The sequence below is a fragment of the Pan troglodytes genome, chromosome 1 (assembly GCF_028858775.2).
Source record: "Pan troglodytes isolate AG18354 chromosome 1, NHGRI_mPanTro3-v2.0_pri, whole genome shotgun sequence".
NCBI lineage: Eukaryota > Metazoa > Chordata > Mammalia > Primates > Hominidae > Pan > Pan troglodytes.
In genome coordinates this window covers 111,583,780-111,607,655 of record NC_072398.2, presented here as the reverse complement: position 1 = coordinate 111,607,655, position 23,876 = coordinate 111,583,780, and the positions used below count along the sequence as shown (strand labels likewise).

The 23,876-nt window shown below is 39.8% G+C and overlaps 1 long non-coding RNA gene across 1 annotated transcript; it reads right to left on the bottom strand.

Moving 5' to 3' along the window:
* Positions 1 to 240: 240 nt before the first annotated feature.
* LOC107967888 (uncharacterized) lies at positions 241 to 23,559 on the bottom strand. The gene is made up of 4 exons (XR_008548608.2): positions 23,462 to 23,559; positions 1,300 to 1,421; positions 1,053 to 1,226; positions 241 to 386 (listed from the first exon to the last, which is right to left on the bottom strand). It is a non-coding gene; the product is annotated as an uncharacterized LOC107967888 (long non-coding RNA).
* Between the last annotated feature and the right edge of the window lie 317 nt (positions 23,560 to 23,876).

Genomic DNA, 23,876 nt, shown 5'->3' with positions numbered 1-23,876 from the left:
ATGGTCCTGACCCAGATTTGGATAGTAACCACTGGTCTAGGGACAATGTGGGGTCAGATATAGCTTTGATTTGTTGGTGCACATCTTGCAGGGCTATCTGAGACATTTCCCAAATTATGTGGGATGTATACACAGCAGTTGGTCTTAATTATCATGCAGGGTCCCCACTGCCAATTGTAACCAGATATGATGACAGGTTAGCTAAATATGTATTTAGCAGGCTACAGAAAGTATGAGTACCCATGAAGGTAGTCCCAAGCCATGTCTAGTTCTTGAGAATGGACCAGTTTAGGTGAATAGCTGTGCCTCATCCAGGAGGTGGCATTGCAGATAGGCTAGGCCTCTGCATGTAATGAAGGCAAACAGATTTTTAATAAGAGGCATTCCTATGGAAACAGAAGAAAAACAAATCTTAACGTTGGAAACAATCTATCCAGATGTTAGACTAAAAGCGTCTTTAAGTTATAGAGGAGACAGTGGCAGTCTGACATGTCTTACTGTACTACAAGGAATAATGAATAATGTAGTAGTAATTTCATTGAGTCCATATTAGAAAAATGGAAGAAAAAATTGAAAGCATTAACTTGGGACTTGTAGCCTGGAAAGAATTCAGGATTTAGTCCAAATTTCAAAAAGATAATAAAAACTCAAAAACAATGGACAAGACTGGAATCTAACAGGAGAGGTACTATGATCTTTTTCTGACACAATTTTTCTCCAGTGTCCATGTTTACTAAAGATAAGTCGTAGTAGGACAAATGTATGTGCAAAATTAAGTTTTAGTCTTGTTATACTTGGTCTGAGTATTTGCATAAAGTGCAGCAAGAACAATTATTTGCCATATAGGCTGTTTTTAAAATTAAAATTTACTTTGCTGGAACTTTGATCCATAAGGAATTTTAGATTAGATTTTTTTTTAAGCCTTAAGCTCAGCCACATATTTATCTGTGCCCGGAAATACTTCTATGGATTTGAGTGAAGTCCTATCCTCTTGAGGTGCCAAAATAGCTTTGAGTCCCTGGGCCTGTCAGAAAATGACATTTGTTACTTACCACAGATCAGGAAACCCTGTATAGAGACTATGTAGACAAGGTGTGAAGCCAGTTTTCCCAAGGGGCTTTTTATTGGCTGTATAAGTCAACTTTGATTCCTTAGTCTGTTTCCATCTGAAAGTATGCCATTCCAGTCAGAGCCTTGGTAAAATAACCAGTTTCTCCAATGGTGTCCTGTCACAAAAGAAAACAGATTCTTATTGAACTTATGCAAATAAGTGTACTCCCATAAATTAAGTATACTTACAAATAGTTTTCAAATTCTGGGGAAATCAGGTAGAGAGAAAGAAATACACTCCAATTTCTAAGAGTTTACTTTATCCAACTGTTAAAAGCTGCACATAGCTTCAAAGAAGGGTTTTCTCAACTCTGAAAAACAAAATAAAAAGAATAATCAAATGCTTTAAACAAAAAGTAGTAAAAGATTACTTCAATCTTTTGTTATTTCATTCCATGCAATTAACTCCTGTGCTGCTCAATATGGAATCAGCAATCCTCATGAATATATCAGCTTTCCATGAGAGTCCTGGAAGCTTTTCTCTCTATTCAGTCCAATGGCACAATCTCTAAAGTTATCAGAAACCTATATTTAAGAGTACTCCTCAGAGTTCTATAGCTGATTATAAACTGCCCTATGAAAGGATCAAAGTAAAACAACCATTGTGGATGACAAAAGTCTTAGAATGGCCATGGTTAAAGACATAACTGACTAGAAATTTTGGTTACTTTTATGGCATACAACAATTTTACATAATAATCACTACTGATAATATTAAGATATATCAGGATCATAAGAATCTCATGCAAGTTTGGAACACATACTGATAAAACATTTATATAAATGTAATCTAAAGAAGGTTAAACACCATTTCATATTTCACAGTGCTTTCTGTATGATTTTAATATGCCAAATCAAATATGCCTCTTTTGGACTTTAGGGTACCGAATATCTAAAAGGAATAACCAGAGCAAAAAAAAGGCTTAATTTAGAAATTAACTTCAGAAAGTTTGTCAAATATCAAATGTTTAAACACTTGAGATTACAAAATAGAATTCCAGGTCATTGTAAGAAAAAGGGAAAAATCTCTGCTCATTGATAGAGGGTAGACTCAGCTTTCCAAAAAACCCGATAAAGACAGCATGAGGCCAACTAAATCTGTCTCTATTCTCTTCCCTTTTTTTCTTCTGTCACTTGTTCAAAAGGCAAACAAAAAGCTTTTGTTATCTTTTAATATTACATGAAAATTCTGTTCAAAACAGAAAGCTGGCCAGGTGCAGTGGCTCACACCTGTAATCCCAGCACTTTGGGTGGTGGAAGAGGGAAGATCACTTGAGGCCAGGAGTTCAAGACCAGCCTGGCCAATATGGCAAAACCTCATGTGAACTCCAAATACCTGAGACAGGTCTTAGTTAATTTAGAAAGTTTATTTTGCCAAGGTTGGGGATGCGCACCCGTGACACAGCCTGAGGGTCCTGATGACAGGTGCCCAAGGTGGTCAGGGAACAGGCTGGTTTTATACATTTTAGGAATACGTGAGACATCAATCAATATATGTAGGATGTACATTGGTTCTATCCAGAAAGGTGGGACAACTCAAGCAGGGAGGAGTCTTCCAGGTCACAGATAGGTAAGAGACAAATGGTTGCATTCTTTTGAGTTTCTGATTAGCCTTTCCGAAGGAGGCAATCAGATATGCATTCATCTCAATGAGCAGATGGATGGCTTTGAATATTAAACAAAATGGAAGGCAGGTTTGCACTAAGCAGTTCCCAGCTTGACTTTTCCCTTCAGCTTAGTGATTTGGGGGCCCCAAAATTTATTTTCCTTTCACATCTCCCCCCTTTAAAAAAATCTTTTGGAGAAAGCATTTTATAAGAAAATGAGCCTCTGGTCTCAGGTTTTTTCTGATCTCTCATGGCTAGGATGGTTTATTCTTAGAGTTATTAGGAAAGCTCATTTTTAGCAGGTTGAGAAGTCTCATGTCCTATGAAGAGAAAATAAGGGGAGGAAGGGAGAAAGACAACAACAAACAAAAGAACAATCCTGGAAAATCAATATAGGCCACATTACTCTGAAGTCCATACATCATTAGGCAGTTATGAAAGTGGCTTATATATGCAAATAGATGGCTGTTATTTTCTACTTAAGTTTAAGTTGTCTAGATTCAGTTCACAGGGATTTAAGAAAACATAGCCTAGTTTTCAGAGATTTAAAATTGGGAAAAATGGGGGGTGAAGGAAAAGAAAGGAGAAAAAAATTGAAAACATTGTTTTGGAGACTTGCAGCCAGGAAAAATTAGAATTCAGACCGTACTGTAGAAAATAATAAAAATTGAAAAACATTAGGCAAGACTAGAATCTAACAACAGGTGTACTATACTTTTTGAAACATAATTTTTCTCTCTCTAGTTTCCCATTTTTACTAAAGAGAAATCATGGTAGGACCAATTTGCTTTATTATACTTGGCCAGATTATTTGTATAAAATGCAGCAAGAAAGGCCAGGTGCGGTGGCTCACAGCTGTAATCCCCACACTTTGGGGGGCCGAGGCAGGCAGATCACAAGGTCATGAGATCAAGACCAGCCTGGCTAACACAGTGAAACCCCATCTCTACTAAAAATACAAAAAATTAGCCAGGCGTGGTGGCACGTGCCTATAGTCCCAGCTACTTGGGAGGCTGAGGTAGGAGAATTGCTTGAACCCGGGATGCAGAGTTTGCAGTGAGCTGAGATTGCACCACTGCACTCCAGCCTGGGTAACAGAATGAGACTGTCTCAAAAAAAATGCAGCAAAAATAATTGTTTTTTTGAGATGGAATCTCGCTCTGTCACCTAGGCTGGAGTGCAATGGCATGGTCTCAGCTCACTGCAACCTCCACTTCCCAGGTTCAAGTGATTCTTCTGCCTTAGCCTCCCAATTAGCTGCGACTACAGGCACATGCCACCATGCCTGGCTAATTTTTTTTGTATTTTTAGTAGAGGTGGGGTTTCACTATGTTGGCCAGGCTGGTCTCGAATTCCTAACCTTGTGATCTGCCCACCTTGGCCTCCCAAAGTGCTGAGATTACAGGTGTAAGCCACCATGCCCATCTAAGAATAATTATTTTTTACATAGGCTTTTAAAATTGGCTTTGATGGAACTTTGTTCCATAGAAGGAATCTCAGATAAGACTTTTTAAAACCAAGCCCAGCCATAGATTTGTACCATCAAATACCTGTAAGTTGGGTGAATTTTTCTCCTCTTGAGGTCCCAAGATAACTTGGGGCTCCTGGGCCTGTCAGAAAGTGACATTCCTTACTTACCACAGGTCAGGAACCCTCTACAGGGACTGTGTACAAAGTATGAGGCCAGCTTTCCCAAGGCACTTTTATTGGCTCTGTAAGTCAAGTTTGATTCCTTACAGGAATGCACACCATTCCAGTCAAAGCCTTGGTGAAATAACCAGTTTCCCCAATTGTGTCCTATTTCATTTACAAATGAAAACAGATTCTTATTGCACTTATGCAAATAACAATATTGTCATAAGTTAAGAATGTTCACAAATAGTTTCTAAATTCTGGAGAAATCAGGTAGAGAGAAACAAATATGCTCCAAATTTTTTTCATAGGAGTATATTTAATTGTTAAAAGCTGTCAGTAGGCTGAGCATGGTGGCTCACACCTGTAATCCCAGCACTTTGGGAGGATGAGGCAGGCGGATCACTTAAGGTTAGGAGTTTGAGACCAGCCTGACCAACATGGAGAAACCCTGTCTCTACTAAAAATACAAAGTTAGTCATGGTAGTGCATGCCATAATCCCAGCTACTTGGGAGACTGAGGCAGGAGAATCGCTTGAACTGGGGGGGCAGAGGTTGTGGTGAGCCAAGATTGTGCCATTGCACTGCAGCCTGGGAAAAAGGAGCAAAATTGTGTCAAAAAAAAAAAAAAATCTGTCAGTAGCTCAAAACAAAATTTCCTTGACTCTGAAAAACAAAAGGATCAGCAACGTTTTCAGCAAAACGTCAAAAAGATTACTTCAGTCTTCTTTTACTTTAGTCCATGCAGTTAATTCCTATTCTGCTTGATATTCATGAGCATTTCAGCTCTCCATGAGTCCTGAAAGTTTTTCCTCTATTCTGATGTCACAATCTTCAAAGTTATCAGAAACCTGCATTCAAAAGTACCTGTTTGAGTTTTATAGCTGATTATCAAACCACTTTCTAAAGAGGACCCAAACAAGACAATAATTGTTTGTGGATGACAAAGAGTTTTAGGGCAGCCATAGTCAAAGACACAATTCACAAGGAAATTTGTTGCTTCTGTGGCACACAATAATTTAACATAACAATTATAATTATTACTGGTAATGTACAGTAAGTCATATCAGAATTATAGGAGTTTCTCCACAATTTTGGAACACATACCAATAACATATTTATACAAATACAGCCCAAAGAAAACCAAATACCATTTTATATTTGACAATGCTTTCTGTAAAATTTTTATACCAAATAAGCCAAATATATCATTTTTGGGCTTTAGGGAACCTAATATCTTAAAAGATTAATTAGATCAGAAAAACACATAATTTATAATTTGATTTTGGAAAGTTTGTCAAATATCAAAGGTTTAAAACACTTGATATCACAAAATAGGATCACAGATCATTGTAAAATAAGTCATTAATAAAAGTGATAAGGATTTCAACAAAAGACAAAAACCTTCATTCTTTGAGAGAGGAGACTTAATTTTCCAAACAATAAGCCCTAATAAAAACAGAATGAAGCCAATTAAATTTGCTTTCCAAAATTTTATAAACAATCTCTAAAATTTTAATATTGACTACAAGACATAACTTCCATAAGCCTTTTATAAACTTTATAACATTTATTAAGGAGTTGGTTAATGCTTCAAGAAAACTTTGTCAATCTGACACAGGGGCCCATATGCTTGCATCAGTGTCTTGCATCAGTGTGCCTTTGACATTAATCATTAATTTATAGAAAAACTGAACTTATTTTATCTGTCAAATTGGCCCTGACAATCTCACACACCCATCTCTTCTGCAATAGTCTCTGGGCCCTGAGGAGTTGAATAGCTTTAATTTCTGGCCCTGTGTCTCAGGAATGCAGTTTATTTTGATTGGCGTCTTCTACCAGGCCTGAAGATGAGACTTTAATTACTGTCAGGGTTTAAAATTTAGCAGGACTTGGTGTCCTTTTTAGACCCAGGAGTCAAAGCCCTGTAACTGAATGTCACAATGACTTTAAAAGTACATACAGAAAGATACACAGATGCAATAACCTTAATTTTAAAAATGTTTATCACAGTTTTTTTCTAAGCAAGCCAAAACTTCATAATAATGGCATAGAAAATATTTTGATAGAATGTAAAATGTGTTAGGCCAGTTACCAAAAAGCAAAAGAAAAGACTTTCTGCAGTGTACAGAATATTATGTTGAAAGAAAACATTTCCTTTAGACCTTTAAGAAAACATTGTTAGTATCAGGCCACAACAAACATAACTCGAGGGAAAAAAAAATTTATATGAGCTGAAAATGAGTTGAAGGAGAGCATTTCTATTTCATGCCTTTTAAAAGGGGAGAGAAAACTAAGCTTTCTTACCAAAAAATACCTCTTTATTTCTATAACTTTCTTTACATCTCTGTTATTTCCTTGTTCCCTTTACATTGTTTTATACATAACCTTTAAATAAGCTTTGAATTAGACACGAATTGTTCACCTTTTTAAAAAGGACACTTTTGTGTTTTTTGAGATGGAGTCTCAGTCTGTCACCCAGGCTGGAGTGCAATGACGTGGTCTCTGCTCACTGCAACCTCCGCTCCTGAGTTCAATCCATTCTCCCGCCTCAGCCTCTTGAGTAGCTGGGACTACAGGCACATGCCACCACACCTGGCTAATTTTTGTATTTTTAGTAGAGACGGGGTTTCACTATGTTGGCCAGGCTGGTCTCAAACTCCTGATCTCATGATCCACCTGTCTCAGTCTCTCAAAGTGCTGGGATTACAGGCGTGAGCCACTGTGCCCAGCCAAAAGGACACTTTTTTTTAAAGAAAGGATGTTTTCCTACAATATATATTTTTATTGAGATATCTATTATTTAATTTAATATACCTTTAGATTCTAAATTACGAGAAGTTTGTCTACAAGTATTTATCCCATTATGTTTACCTAATTATTTTATTTTAATTGTTTATCTAGATTATTTATGAAAACTGTGATAGTCATCATTTAAACTTATGAAATTTGCCATTGCAAAATTATAACTGAGATAGTGAAAAAAGACATGACCTGAGTCCATCTTGCTTCTAACCTCCAACCTGTCCTTGTTCATTCCTGGGCATAAGTCAAATTCACTTTGAGAGAAAGAGAGTTTATAGTTAAGCTTTGAAACAAAGATGATAAAAGTCTTTTCCCAAAGAAACCACCTTACTGCCTGTGGACTACATTGCCTAAAACCATAAGATTAGAAGTTATGATAATTTTACTAAATAATTCAAGATGTAGCTGTTTTCATTAAACCAGTATCAATATCTTATTTATTAAAAATTACACAAGTGGCTAGGTGCAGTGGCTCATGCCTGTAATCCCAGCACTTTGGGAGGCTGAAGTGGATGGATCACCTGAGATTGGGAACTTGAGACCAGCCTGACCAACATGGAGAAACCCTGTCTCTACTAAAAATACAAAATTAGCCATGCATGGTGGCGCATGCCTGTAATCCCAGCTACTCAGGAGTCTGAGGCAGGAGAATTGCTTGAACCTGGGAGGCGGAGTTTGCAGTGAGCCAAGATCACACCATTGCACTCCAGCCTGGGCAACAAGAGTGAAACTCTGTCTCAAAAAAAAAAAAAAATTACACAAGCAAAGATCATTCTGTTTTGGGCTGGATTTATAGTTTCATAACACCTGTGTTAAAATTTGACACCTTATGGTATTTGCCAGGGAAAAGTATGATATTGCTTGATCAATAAATGCAAACAAAAATGTTTGCTGGCAATTCCTAAGACAGTTCTAATATTACTTTACCAATACTTTTAAAGCTAGCTTATTTATTAAAGATTTTACTTAAGTTACATAAACTTGAAAGAGTATTTGACTAGTCTTTCCTTTTTTCTGAGGAAGTATTTGATTTAAGTGCTTTTATTTTTCTTTAAGCCAATTAATTAGACTTCTTTTCTATATTTTTAGAAGTGAAACATTGTGTACACAATACATAAATACATAGCTGTATTAGGCATACTGATGGAAGTACATCTTAAAGAGTCCTAAGATCTCCTTTTTTTTTTTTTCCTATCTTAGACTTGCAAACTCTTGATAACCTGTTTCATTATCCTGGCAGTTGTCAGCTAAATAGCTGTAAATCTGCATATTGAAGGAAACAACTCTTAGATGAAAAATCAGATAGCAAAATTTACATCTCAAGGTACGGAGAGATAAAGTCTGGTGGTGCTAGAGGGAGATTAAAGATGGATGTCAAATCAAACATAAAATTATAGAAATCTATCATAAGATTGTATGAGAAGCCCAATTTTATTTAGATAGGGATTACCTATCTTTTAAATGGATCTCTGAGCTCTAGGCAGAGTCCACACTGAATTCTTTGTCTCCAAAAAGGGAGAATTATTATGAGGCTAGACCATGTGATGTTTTTACAGTGCACTTAAATTTTTTTTTAAACATAGACATTTCTAAGTGTCTAAACTACACTCTTCCTTAAAAGTCCAAGAGTAGTCTCTGTTGCAATAACTATTTTAGTCAGTAAGTCAGGTGACACAATACAAAAGCAAGCAGTTTAAGAGCTGAGACAAACTTGTCTGTTTACACTCTTGGGGTTCCACAAGGAAAAAGGAAAAACATGTTTCTCCCTCAAAGGGAGCCTGGTGCCTTCTCCATTTTCTTTAGGGAACCCCAGGCTATTATAAACTATTTTACATCCCTCATGCAGCAGAGGGTGCAAGAGAAAGGAGAGACAGCAGAAGTAAATGAAGAAAACGGAATTCAGTCAACTAAGAAAAACTTTTTTTCAAAAAAGAAGAAAAGACAAGGTCCTAGAAGAAAAAAAGACAAGGCCCTAGGAGAAAAAAACAAAGCAAAAACATGAAGACCTTTTAAATACAAACACACACACATGCACACATATACACACACATCTTGGATGTTAGCTTTTAATTAAGCTGACTTTTTACCATTGAGCTCCTTTAAAAGAACCTTTTTAAATCTCATTACCATATTTAAGCCAGGACAAATTGCTGCTATTAAGGGAGGAGACCACCCCTCATATTGTCTTATGCCCAATTTCTGCCTCCAAATAAAAAAGAAGTAAAAACTAAAAGGCAGACAGCCCAGCGCTGCGCCCTGGGCCTGGTAGTTAAAAATCAACCCCGGACTTAGCTGCTTGTGTTATCTATAGATTCCAGACATTGTATGGAAAATCATCATGAAAATCCCTGTCCTGTTCTGCTCCATTCTGATTACCAGTGCATGCAGCCCCCAGTCATGTACCCCCTGCTTGCTCAATTGATCACGACCCTCTCATATGGACCCCCTTAGAGTTGTAAGCCCTTAAAATGGACATTAATTGCTCACTGGAGGAGCTCAGTTTTTTGAGACATAAGTCTGCTGATGCTTCCGGCCAAATAAAGCACTTTCCTTCCTCAACTTGGTGTCTGAGAGGTTTTGTCTGCGGCTAGTCCTGCTACATTTCTTGGTGCCCCGACCAGGAAATGAGGTGATTAGCGGACGGTTGAGGCAACCCCTTAGGTGGCTTAGGCCTGCCCTGTGGAGCATCCCTGTGGGGCACTCTGGCCAGCTTTAGCGACACAAATCCTGAGAGCACTCCCGGGTAGGCAATTGCCCTGGTGGAATGCCTTGCCAGAGCAGTGCACAGTAGGCCCCCATGGAGGATCAACGCAGTGGCTGAACACCCAGAAGGAATTGGCGCTTGGACTCCAGACATCTGGAACACAGTAAGACTGGTCTTGGAACTTGCCCACTTGGAAACATGGCCTGATCACCCATGGCGTGCCTTTATCAGCGACTTGGTTTTGGTTTTGATTTTGACTAGATTTGCACTGCTTTGGTTTAGATTTTGGTACTGGCTTTTGGATTTGAACTGTTTTGGCTTTGATTTCAGTTCTGACTTGGCTCAAATTGCTTGATGAATGAGTAACTCCTTATCCATGCTTTGGTTTTAGTGTAAATTGCTTGGTGAGTGAGTGGAGTGAGTGACTTTTTGCCCCTTTTTCCCTTCCCTCTTTGTGGTAAGAGCGTTGTTCTGTCTCCTGAGAGAGGAAAATGTGTAAAACACAAAGTAAGCCTACCCCATTAGGAATTTCAAGAAAGAAATTTCAAGTTAAAGGAATTTCAAGTTAAAGAATTTCAAGAAAGGATTCAATGGGGACTATGGAATTGCTATGACACCTGGAAAGCTTAAGGCTTTGTGTGAGATAGATTGGCTGGCATTAGAGGTGGGATGACCATCAGAAGGAAGCCTAGACAGGTCCCTAGTTTCAAAGGTATGGCACAAAGTAACTGGTAAATCAGGACCAGATCAGTTTCCATACATAGATACTTGGTTGCAGCTGGTTTTAGATCCCCCACAGTGCTTAAGAGGACAGGCAGCAGTAGTACTAGTGGCAAAGGGACAGACAGCCAAGAAGAAAGAGTACCTCCACTCCCGCTGGTCCCTCCCCTACAGGAAGAGGAAGGAGAGAGGAGAACAGCAGCATAAGCAGCTGGCAAAGGCAAGGAAAGACCAGCAGAGAGAAAAAGAGACAGAGAGAGAGACAGACAGAGAGGAGAGAAAGAGAGGGGAAGAGAGAGAGAGCGAAAAGAGAGAGAGAGGAAAGAGAGAGGAAAAGAGGCAAAGAGAGAAAAGAAGAGAGAGAGAAAGAGACAGACAAAGAGGGAGTCAAAGAGAGAGAAAGAGAGAGGCAGAGAGAGAGGAAGAGACAGAGACAAAAAGAAAGAGAGACAGAAAGTCAAAGAGAGAAAGAAAGAGAGAGATATACAAGTAGTTAAGAAAAAAACAGTGTACCTGATTCCTTTAAAAGCCAAGGTAAATTTAGAACCTATAATTGATAATTAAAGGTCTTCTCTGTGACCATATAACACTCCAATACCACTTTGTTGTCAGTGTAAACAAGGGCGTAGCGTGGAAGCACTGAGGCCACTGACAACCCATAGCCTTCCTATCAAAATTCCTGAACCCGGTAACCTGCAGATGGCCCAAACACATTCAATCTGTAGCGGCAATGGATTTGCTAATAGAAAAAAGTAGAAAAATAACTTTTAAAGGAAACCTCACTGTAAGCACACCTCACCAGTTCAGAAGTATCCTAAGTTAAAAAAAAAAAAAAAAAAAAAAGAGAGAGAGAAAAAGGTGGGGGAGAATTTATGTAAAAAGAATGTTATATAGTAAACTCTTGTCCTAAAATAAATTAACTGGTTGTTTAAAGAAAGGGATGTTTGCAATAAGTCAGAAAGTTGAGACATGTTGAAGAATTGTCTGTGAAAGTAGTGAAAGAAGAAAAAAGTGTGTTATAAAAAAGGAATTTTTGCAAGAAGTGTTGTATAATTGAAAAGTAATTAGGCCTCCTGAATGTAAAACTATTGAAGAAACACTTTATGTGCAAGGTGTATAAGAAAAGTAAAATATACTTTTAGTAAAAGGATTATAAGGAGGCATAAAAATGTGGATTTTTACCTATATTAAAAGGTTAAAAAAATTTTTTTGTTTTGAAGGTTTAAGCAAGTTTTAAAATGTTAATTGTAAAGGAAATTCTGTGTGTAAACATATTGGCTAAAGTTAAAGGGGCATCATCCAGTTTTTCTGTGAACTGGACATTAAAGTAAAAACAAAATGGGTTTTTCTTAAAGCACTAACCTGCTCTTTAACAAAAATTATAAAAGGTTAAAAAGAGTCTATAAAAATCTTACCTTATGGTCAGACATTAAAAATTGAATAAATATGTCTACAAAGTTTTATTAAAACTAAGTTTAACATTAATAACACACTAATATAAAGGTGAAATTTAGCTTATCTGGTTTGAAAATCATACAGAAAGCATTGTCAAATATAAAATGTTGTTTGGCTTTCTTTGGTCTAAAAACTAATAAAAATAGGTGCTAAAGGAAATTTCCCAGTAAGAAGGCACCAAGAACTATGAAGTCTGCTGCTGATGTCCCCACATTTAAAACAAAAGGTCAATTTCTTAGAAATTATATACTTGGTTTATCTTCCACTTTCCTTTCCCTCAAAACTAAAAGTCTTTTAGCACATGTACCACCCCTAGAATTTCCAGTAAACCAGCACCAGCCTGAAGATTACATTCTCATCAAAGGGTAGAAAGAAGAAAAACTCAAGCCAGCCTGGGAAGGACCCTACCTTGTGCTGCTAACCACTGAGACTGCTGTTCATACAGCAGAAAGGGGATGGACTCATCACACCTGAGTCAAGAAAGTGCCACCCCCTCCAGAGTCGTGGGCCATAGTCCCAGGAGAAAACCCAACCAAACTAAAGCTAAGAAAAATTTAACTCTTTCATCTATTATATTATACTTTCTTCTTTCCTCGCTCTATTGCTGACCATCTAGTTATTAACACAACCAAGTCAATTTTGCCTCAAACTATTGCATTTAATGCTTGCCTTGTTATACCCTGTGGGGACTTGCCAAGTCAAAGAGAGCTCTCTACTTTAGAAAAGTACCTCTCTCCCTCCTGACTCTCCTCAGACTGGGCATTAGTAAATTGGGACCATTTAATCCAGGGAGATTTCGATAAAGACCCCAGTGACAACCAGGAGTCTTGCCCCCTGATGTAGAGCTTTTATGCTGTAGTTGGTCCAACATTCTGTGGACCACTAAAAAGCAAGGATGGACTGCCCCAACTGGTTTTTGTAATTTCCTAAAACCATACATTCATTTTACTAGAGGATCATAGAAGTTAAAGACTTAAAACAAACTTTGGCAATTAAGACAGGATACCAGGATGCAAATGCCTGGTTGGAATGGATCAAATATTCCGTCTGCACATTAAACAAAAGCAATTGTTATGCTTGTGCATGTGGCAGGCCAGAGGCCCAGATTGTCTGCTTTCCACTAAGGTGGTCTTCCAGTCGACCAGGCGTGGGCTGCATGGTAGCTCTTTTCCAGGATTCTATAGCCTGGAGTAATAAGTCATGCCAAGCTCTCTCTCTGCTATATCCTGAAGTTCAGCACCCTGCGGGTCAGCCCCCAAGGTCCATCCAGCTTCCATCTCCCAACACTAAGTTCACTTCATGTCTCTCATGACAGGGAGGAAACTTAGCATTCCTAGGAGACCTGAAGGGATGCAGTGAACTTAAGAACTTTCAAGAGCTCACCAATAAGTCAGCCCTTGTTCATCCCCGAGCGGATGTGTGGTGGTATTGTGGTGGACATTTACTGGACACTCTGCTGAATAACTGGAGTGGCACTTGTGCTTTAGTCCAATTGGCTATCCCTTTCACCCTGGCATTTCATCAACCAGAGGGAGGGCAGGTGATAGAAAAATGGTGGATCTGGTTATCGGATGGAAGAATAGCCATGCCACAACTGCTAGGAGCCGCAGTCGTACTAGCTGTGCATGAGACCACCCATCTAGGCCAAGAGTCTCTTAAAAAGTTGTTAGGCCGGTACTTCTACATCTCACATCTGTCAGCCCTTGCCAAAACAGTGGTGCAGCAGTGTGTCACCTGCCAGCAGCACAATGCTAGGCAAGGTCCAACCGTCCCACCTGGCATATAGGCTTATGGAGCAGCCCCCTTTGAAGATCCCCAAGTAGACTTCACTGAGATGCCCAACTGTGGAGATCTCATCCCTAGGTTTGGACTGCCCTTACAAATCAGCTTGGACAACAGGTCAGCATTTGTGGCTGACTTGGTACAGAAGACAGCAAAGGTGATTGGGTGTGGATCAAGGATTGGAATGTAGCCCCCTTGCAGCCATGGTGGAAAGGACCCCAGACCGTTGTATTGACCACTCCCACAGCTGTGAAAGTAGAAGGAATCCCAGCCTGGATCCACCACAGCCATGTGAAACCCGCAGCACCTGAGACCTGGGAGGCGAGACCAAGCCCAGACAATCCTTGCAAAGTGACTCTGAAGAAGACAACAAGCCCTGCTCCAGTCACACCTGGAAGCTGACTGGTCCACGCACAGCTGAAGTATGAGGAAACTCACAGTGGGACTTATTTTCCTTAAATTTTGGACCTGTACAGTAAGGACTTCAACTGACCTTCCTCAAACTGGGGACTGTTCCCAGTGTATACATCAGCTCACTGAGGTATGGCAAAAAGTTAAAACTGTCTTTTTGTTCTATAGTTATTATAAATGTGCTGGAACTCTAAAAGGGACTTGTTTGTATAATGTCACCCAGTACAAGGTATGTAGCCCAAAAAGTGACCAGCCTGATGTGTGTTGTAACCCATCTGAGCCCTCTATGGTAACAGTTTTTGAAATAAGATTAAGAACGGTCACCTGGTGGGGTCTAAACCATACTAAGAAGCATCCATTTAGTAAGTTTCCTAAGTTGCAAACTGTTTGGGCCCATCCAGAGTCTCACTGGGACTGGCCAGCTCCAGCTGGACTATACTGGATATGCAGGCATAGAGCCTACACCAAGCTACCTGACCAATGGGCAGGTCGTTGTGTCATTAGCACCATTAAGCCGTCCTTTTTCCTACTGCTTGTAAAAACAGGTGAGCTCCTAGGCTTCCCTGTCTATGCTTCCCAAGAAAAGAGGAGCATAGCCATAGGTGATTGGAAAAATGATGAGTGGCCCCCTGAAAGAATCATGCAGTACTATGGGCCTGCCACATGGGCACAAGACAGCTCGTAGGGATACTGAACCCCCATCTACATGCTCAACTAGATTATATGGTTAACAAGCTGTCTTAGAATAATCACTAATGAGACTGGCAGAGCTTTGACTGTTTTAGCCCGGCAAGAAACCCTGATGAGAAATGCTATTTATCAGAATAGATTAGCCCTAGACTACTTGCTAGCAGCTGAAAGAGGAGTTTGTGGGAAATTTAACCTTACCAATTGCTGTCTACACATAGATGATCAAAGGCAAGTAGCTGAAGACATAGAGATATGACAAAACTGGCAAATGTGCCTGTGCAAGTGTGGCATGGATTTGATCTTGGGGCCATGTTTGGAAAATGGTTCCCAGCGCTAGGAGGATTTAAAACCCTTATAATAGGAATTGTAATAGTAATAGGAACCTGCTTACTACTCCCTTGTTTGCTACCTGTACTCCTTCAAATGATTAAAAAGCTTCATCACTACCTTAGTTCACTAAAATGCTTCAGCACAAGTGTACTATATGAATCACTATCAATCTGTCTTGCAAGAAGACATGGGTAGTGAGGATGAAAGTGAGAACTCCTACTAATGAGTAAAGTTCTCAAAGGGGGGAATAAGGAAGGAGACCACCCCTCATATTGTCTTATGCCCAATTTCTGCTTCCAAAGAAAAAAGAAGTAAAAACTAAAAGACAGAAATGAAATCCACAGGCAGACAACCCAGCACCATGCCCTGGGCCTGGTAGTTAAAAGCAACCCCTGACTTAACTGCTTGTGTTATCTATAGATTCCAGACATTGTATGGAAAAGCATCGTGAAAATCCCTGTCCTGTTCTGTTCCATTCTGATTACCAGTGCATGTAGCCCCCAGTCATGTACCCCCTGCTTGCTCAATCGATCATGACCCTCTCATGCAGACCCACTTAGAGTTGTAAGCCCTTAAAAGGGACAGGAATTGCTCAGTCAGGGAGCTTGGTTTTTTGAGACATAAGTCTGCTGACACCCTGGCTAAATAAAGCCCTTTCCTTCCTCAACTTGGTGTCTGAGGGGTTTTGTCTGCGGTTCGTCCTGCTACACTATTAATATTTATGATATACCAAGTATCAAACTAGAAAGGGCTTGATTTAGGATCCAAACCCAGGTTCTCATGGCGGGAAAAAAGAAGGCAGAACCCTTAGCTATGGAACTTCAGCATGATGCAACAGCCATTGCTCTTTCTGTTCAGCCTGGCTAACAAAAGGGTGGCCTCGTTATGTAAATAAAGCCTGTTAAGTAGTCAAAAGCAAAAATATTTCTTTTTTTTTTCCTTTTGCTGGCTGTTTATCCCCCCCACCACACCACCTTTTTGTGTGTGTGTGTGTTGGGGTTGGGGGGGAGTTTAGCCACTTCAGAGGCCTTGTTCCTTGTAATTTGGAACTTTCCTTTGGATTTGATCAAGTCAAATAGAGTTGATCAAACCCAATGGGAAAAAGATGGAAACAACAACAAAAACAGAAACAAACAAACAACAGCAACAACAAAAAAGTTAAGCAAAACAAATGATGGCACAATTTATTATTATTGTTGTTGTTTTATTTTTTATATAGTTTTTGAGATGGAGTCTCGCCCTGTCACCCAGGCTGGAGTGCAATGGTGCCACCTTGGCTCACTGCAACCTCCACCTCCTGGGTTCAAACGATTCTCCTGCCTCAGCCTCCTAAGTAGCTGAGCTTACAGGCACCTGCCACCATGCCCAGTTAATTTTTGTATTTTTAGCAGAGACAGGGTTTCACCATGCTGGCCAGGCTGGTCTCGAACTCCTGACCTTGTGATCTGCCTGCCTCAGCATCCCAAAGTGCTGGGATTACAGTCGTGAGCCACTGTGACTGGCCCATGATGGCACGACTTACATGATCACTGAGTGCTCTAATGGTAGGGAGAAATTAAGACCAGCTTCTTGTTAATCTTAACTTTAGCCAAGACAAACTCCAGTTCAGTTACTTAACTAGAGATGGGTCTCAGGCTGAAGACTGCCTCCAAAGAGGCATTCTTTTGAGTTTCTGAGAAGCATGAAAAAAAACTCAAATTAGTCTTCCCTGTTGGAAATGAGTTCAAACTCCAGGAAGGAGTTACTTGCCTTCCATTGTCATGGAAATAGGAAAAATTTGCCTTCCTTTTGTTGGAATCAAGTAAAACTCCAAAAAAAAAAAAAAAAAAAAAAAGGAATTGTACAGCAAAATAAAGTTTAGATTTGGGGACATCTGGGATTCTCTGGAAGGGATGCTTCTGGGCCTCAGCAAATTGTCCTATTGGTTTGTCCATAAAGATAGCTCAAGGTGGCTAGGCGCAGTGCCTCATGCCTGTAATCCCAGCACTTTGGGAGGCCAAGGCTGGCAGATCACGAGGTCAGGAGTTCGAGACCAGCCTGGCCAACATGGCGAAACCCCGTCTCTACTAAAAACACAAAAATTAGCTGGGCCTGGTAGCAGGCACCTGTAATCCCAGCTACTCTGGAGGCTGAGGCAGGAGAATCATTTGAACCCAGGAGGCGAAGGTTGCAGTGAGCTGAGATCGCGCCATTGCACTCCAACTTGGGTGACGGGGTGAGACTCTGTCTCAAAACCAAAAAACAAACAAAGAAAAAGATAGCTCAAGCTGCTACCAAATACTGATAGGAGACTTGTCAAAGGTCAGGAGCACCTCCACTTAGAATCCCTTTATGGTTGCCAAAATCTGAACCCCGAATATCTGAGACATGTTTCAGTTAATTTAGAAAGTTTATTTTGCCAAGGTTGAGGACATGCATCCATGACAGCCTCAGGAGGTCCTGACTACGTTTGCCCAAGGTGGTCGGGGCACAGCTTGGTTTTATACATTTTAGTGAGATATGAGACATCAATCAATATATGTAAGATGTACATTGGTTCCATCCAGAAAGATGGGACAACTCAAGCAGGGAAGGGGCTTCCAGGTCACAGGTAGGTAAGAGACAAAACGGTTGCATTATTCTGAGTTTCTGATTAGCCTTTCCGAAGGAGGCAATCAGATATGCATTTATCTCAATGAGCAGAGGGAGGACTTTGAGTACTAAATAAAATGGGAGGCAGGTTTCCCTTAAGCAGATCCCAGCTTGACTTTTCCCTTTAGCTTAGCGATTTGGGGTCCCCAAGATTTATTTTCCTTTGACACCCATCTTTACTAAAAATACAAAAATTAGCCAGGTGTGGTGGCGCATGCCTGTAATCCCAACTACTTGGGTGACTGAGGCATGAGAACCACTTGAATCCAGGAGGTGGAGGTTGCAGTGAACTGAGATGACACCAGCCTGCACTCTAGCCTGGGCTTGTGAGACCCTGTCTCAGAGAGAGAGAGAGAGAGAGAGAAAGCCAAATTTCACCTTTGCATTAGTATCCTGTTAATGTTAAACCCAATTCTTAATAAAACCTTATAAATAAATCTATTTAATCTTAATTAGTTTGACCATAAGGTAAGATTTTCATAACCTTCTATAATCCTTTTCGATTTTCTGTTAAACAATAGGCCAATTCTCAAATACACATTATTATTTAAACACATGGGCCCAGGTTCTGGCCCTACATCAGTGTGCTTTTATGTTTAAATTATGGAAAAACTAAGTAATCTCCTTCAAATCTTAGCCAACTTACACATACCCACAGAATTTTCTTTATAAGATCAATCTTTCACAAATCTTTTACAACTTGTTTAAACCTTTAGTTTTGTCCTATTACCCTTTTAGGTTAGGACAATCCTTTAAAACCTCTGAACTAGAAAAAATTACATTCCTACAACAAACACCATATTTTCATGCTTTCTTATAGCCTTTTGCCAAAAGCACATTCTACTTTCCTTATACATCTTGCATGTAAAACTTTCTCCAGTAATCTCAAGTACATGTTACAATGTTAACTCTTAGCAACTCTTATTTTTGGTGAAAGATCCAGTATGTAAGCAATTCCAGACAGAAAATCAGAAGCTGTCCATGAAGGGAGAAAGAATCAATAAATGGCAAAAGTCCCACAACTATCAACACAGAAAGGGCTTATTCCCAAAGCCAGGAACTAAACCTAGGCCACCAGTGTGAAAGTGCAAAACCTTAGCTACTGAACTATAGCACACAGTGACTGCTATTGCTTTTCCCAGAACGAGTCTAGAGCAGTTATTTTTGAGCTTGCAAAAGATTTTAAGTATTCAAGAGAATTAAGTCTAGACATGACATTATCATGTGCCCTTTTTAGACTGAAGAGTCAAAGCCCTGTAAATGTAACATCACAAGGACTTTAAAAGCAATACAGAAAGTTACATGGATGGAATAACCTTTTCAAGTCCGTAATTTGAATTAACTTTTCGATAACCTTTGAATTAGACAAAACTATTCTGTTTCTCAGTAAGAACACATCTTCTTTGGCATATTTTATATGAACCTAGGAAGTAAGAAATGTTCAACTGCCTGTCAGATGTTAGCATTTTATAGATGAGAACCATTCCACAATTTTTGGAACATATTTTCCATCTAATAATGCTTTTTAAATTAATTGATTTTTTTTGAGACCATGTCTCACTCTGTCACCCAGGCTGGAGTACATTGGCATGATCACGACTCACTGCAGCCTCAACTTCCTGGGCTCCAGTAGTCCTCCCACCTCAGCCTCTTGGGTGCCTGGCTAATTTTTATATTTTTGATATAAAATATAAAGATATAATACATTTTTTATAGTGTAATTTTGATATAAAATATATAATATATAATATAATATAATATAATATAATATAATATAATATAATATAGAGACAGGATTTCACCATGTTTTCCAGGCTGGTCTCGAACTCCTGAGCTCAAGTGATCCACCAGCCTTGGCCTCCAAAAGTGCTGAGATTACAGGCATGAGCCACTGTGCCTGGCCATAACCCTTTTTTTAAAATTGCAAATGACCCAGACATCCCATAAGCATCCAAAATGATTTTAAGATTTTAAATTTTATAAAAAAGCTTACTTACAAACATTTATCTCATTTATATGTACCCATTCTTTCCATTTTTCACTGTTTATTTAGACTATTTATGAAAACTGAGATACCGTACAAAGGTGGTCATCATTTAAAGTTATTTCCCTGCTAAGCATTTTTAAAGCTTTGTGAACATCAGATGTCTATCCAGATAAGAAACTTAAACATATGGGCATTTTTTCAATAACTCAGAAGATTTAGTTGTTTTCTTTAAACAATATTAAATGTCTTGTTTATAAAAAATTACACAAACAAAATCATTCTGGTTTGGCCTGGGTTTATAGTTTTATAGTTCTTATGTCAAATGTTGACACCTAATAATATCTGGCAGAGATAAATATGAAACCGCTTGATCAGTAAATCCAAGCAAAAATATATATTGACAATTCTAAAGGCATTTCTAATATTATTTTACTACTAATTTTAGATCCATCTTATTTATTAAAGATTTTACTTAAGTCACATGAACTTGGAAAGCATTTGGGCTTATTAATTTATGAGTACTCCTTTAAGCCAATTTGGTACCTTGTGGCCACAACACATAACAAAATATATAAATGTACCTATAAACACACACTTAACATACTCATATAAAGCAGGCAGAAGAGAAAACAGAGGAAGATAGAGCCTGGCCAGCCTTTGTGTAGGAGCCAGGTCTTACAAGCAGGGTGTGAGGAAGAAAGGAGGGGAAGAAAAAAAGGTAACATGATTGAAAGGAAATTCCAGAGCCTTCCAGCCATTACACAGTGCAGGAAGTACCCCCCCACCATTCTTGCTTATCTTCCATTGCAAAGGAATCAGGGCCCATACACAAAGTCATACGTTCATATATGCAAACAGTGTGCTTCCAAATGAGTCCCCCGTGAAGGGGGCTGGGTGAGGTCCTGAATCCTTCTCCCCCATTCCAAATGGCTCCATGGGCCAGTGAGTCCAATCTAAGCAAACTCTCATGGTGCCACAAATACAAACAAATACAAACGTATAAAATGTTAAATGGTGGCACTATTAGCCAAGTAGGGCAGGACCCCAGTCACACCCCAAAAGTGGCAGAGGGTGATTGGTTGCACTTTCAACTAACTCATCTACTTCCAAATTTTGCTGGCTGTTCAGAAGTCACTTCCTGATTAAAGAATGCAACCCAACCTATCTACAGTCTTGGCAAAGCATTACTTTGAGTCTAAAGCCTTTACATCCCACTACCAATCTGTAGAAATGACAGAACACAGAGAAACATATTGAAATGCACCATAATTATGCAGTCAACAAATTTCAGAATTCAGGTTGTGCGAAACTCTACAGGTAAAATGCCCTGTATTCTTCATAATCAGCAGAAAAATTGCAAGGCAATAAAAGTGATGGAGGAGGGAAACATGTGCATTAAAAGAGGCTTAAAAGACATGCCGTTAGGCTGGGCGTGGTGGCTCACACCTGTAATCCCAGCACTTTGGGAGGCTGAAGTGGGCAGATCACTTGAGGTCAGGAGTTCGAGACCAGCCTGGCCAACATGGTGAGACCCCCGTCTCTACTAAAAATACAAAAATTAGCCGGGCCTGGTAATGTGTGCCTGTAATCCCAGCTACCTGGGAGGCTGAGGCAGAAGAATCACTTGAACCTGGGAGACAGAGGTTGCAGTGAGCTGAGATCGCACCACTGCACTCCAGCCTGGATGACAGAGGGAGACTTTGTCTCAAAAAAAAAAAAAAAAAAAAGGCACGCCTTAAAAAAATACTGAATAGAATGCCTTCAGGTTATAAATTCTATTCAGAATACCTGAATAGAATGCATTCAGGTTATAAAATCTTAAAGAAACACAAAGAAGCGATTAAGTCACAATGGTGGTTACTTTTGGAGGAAGGGAGTGGGCTGTGATAGGAACATGTCAGAAGGTGGGACTTCTGGGGTGGCCAGCAGAGTTTTATTTCTTGGTCCAATTAATAGTTATGTGGGTGTCAACCTAATCAAAATTCACACAACTACATTTGTATGATTTTTCTGTATCTGCACTTTATTTTACAATTAAAAGTTTAAAATGAATTTTTGTTTTTATTTTTATTTTGAGACAGAGTCTTACTCTGTCATCCAGACTGGAGTGCAGTGGCATGATCTCAGCTCACTGCAACCTCCACCTCCCAGGTTCAAGTGATCCTCAAACCTCAGCCTCCCCAGTAGCTGAGATTACAGGTGCACACCACCATGCCCAGCTAATTTTTACATTTTTTGATAGAGATGGGGTTTTGCCATGTTGGCCATGGTGGTCTTGAACTCCTGACCCAGGTGATCTGCCCACTTCAGTCTCCCAAAGTGCTGGGATTGCAGGCATGAGCCACGTGCCTGGCCTAAAATGAATTTTTTTTTTTTTTTTTTTGAGATGGAGTCTCGCTCTGTCGCCCAGGCTGGAGTGCAGTGGCACGATCTCAGCTCACTGCAATCTCCGCCTCCCAGGTTCACACCATTTTCCTGCCTCAGCCTCCCAAGTAGCTGTGACTACAGGTGCCCACCACCACGCCCGGCTAATTTTTTGTATTTTTAGTAGAGACGGGGTTTCACCATGTTAGCCAGGATGGTCTCGATCTCCTGACCTCGTGATCTACCTGCCTTGGCCTCCCAAAGTGCTGGGATTACAGGCATGAGCCACCGCACCTGGCCCTAAAATGAATTTTTAAAAAAAGATTTTTCTCTTCTTTTCTTTCTTTCCTTCTCTCTCTCTTTTTTTTTTTTTTTAAATTTGTTGAGACGGTCTCACTCTGTCACCCAGGCTGGAGTGCAGTGGCACGATCTAGGTTCACTGCAACCTCTGCCTCCCGGGTTCAAGTGATTCTCTTGCCTCAGCCTCCCAAGTAGCTGGGAGTACAGGCAGCTACCACGCCCAGCTAATATTTGTATTTTTAGTAGAGACAGGGTTTCACCATGTTGGCCAGGCTGGTCTCAAACTCCTGGCCTCAAGTAATCCACCCGCCTCAGCCTCCTAAGTGCTGCGATTACAGGTGTGAGCCACTGCACCAGGCCTAAAATAAGATTTTATGGACAACTTTATGCCAGTAAATTGGAAAATTTAGATGAAATCAACAAATTTCTAGAAAAATTAAAACTGATGCAAATTTTTATAACTTTTGAGAAATGCATCTATAGTTAACCTTTCATTAAAGAAAACTCCACAGATAAATGGCTTTCTAAACTAATTCTAAGTCAGACATGGTGGCTCACGCCTGCAATCCCAGCACTTTGGGAGGCCGAGGTGGGCAGATCACCTGAGATCAGGGGTTTGAGACTGGCCTGGCCAACATGGTGAAACCCCATCTCTACTAAAAATGCAAAAATTAGCCAGGCGTGGTGGCAGGCACCTATCATCCTAGCTACTCAGGAGGCTGAGACAGGAGAATCGCTTGAACCTGGGAGGCAGAGTTTGCAGTGAGCAGAGATCGCGCCCTTGCACTCCCACCTGGGTGACAGAGTCTCAAAAACTCTGTCTCAAAAACAAACAAACAAAAAACCAAAAAAACTAATTCTACGTATATGAGGAGGAAATAATACTTATTTTGCCCAATCCCTTCCAAAGGAAGTGAAAGAGGGAGTACTTACCAAATCATTTTCTATTCCCCCTTTTCCAAGGCAAGAAAACCCAACTGATGAAGTGTCTTAAACCTTTCATGCTTTGCTGGTTCCATAGACTCATGGACTTTTCATACACAATCTCTCCATTCATCAGACCTCATCCTTTATTGCCTCATCACATTCTGTTCCCATTCTTCCACTTCCATATTCATAACCTTTTTGCCACGTTTCTTTTCTCTCAAATCAAACCAGACCAGATGTTTCAGTCAGCGCATAACTATTCGCATCCAAATTTGTACAAGAGGTCAGCTAACTGCTGAGTCTCAGTCCTACAGGACACCTACCCAATTTTAGTGGGGATGAACATAGTGGAGGTCAGAGGCTACCCATCATGACTGAAAGGCTGATTCCTTTTCAATTCACCAACAAACTGCATTTATTT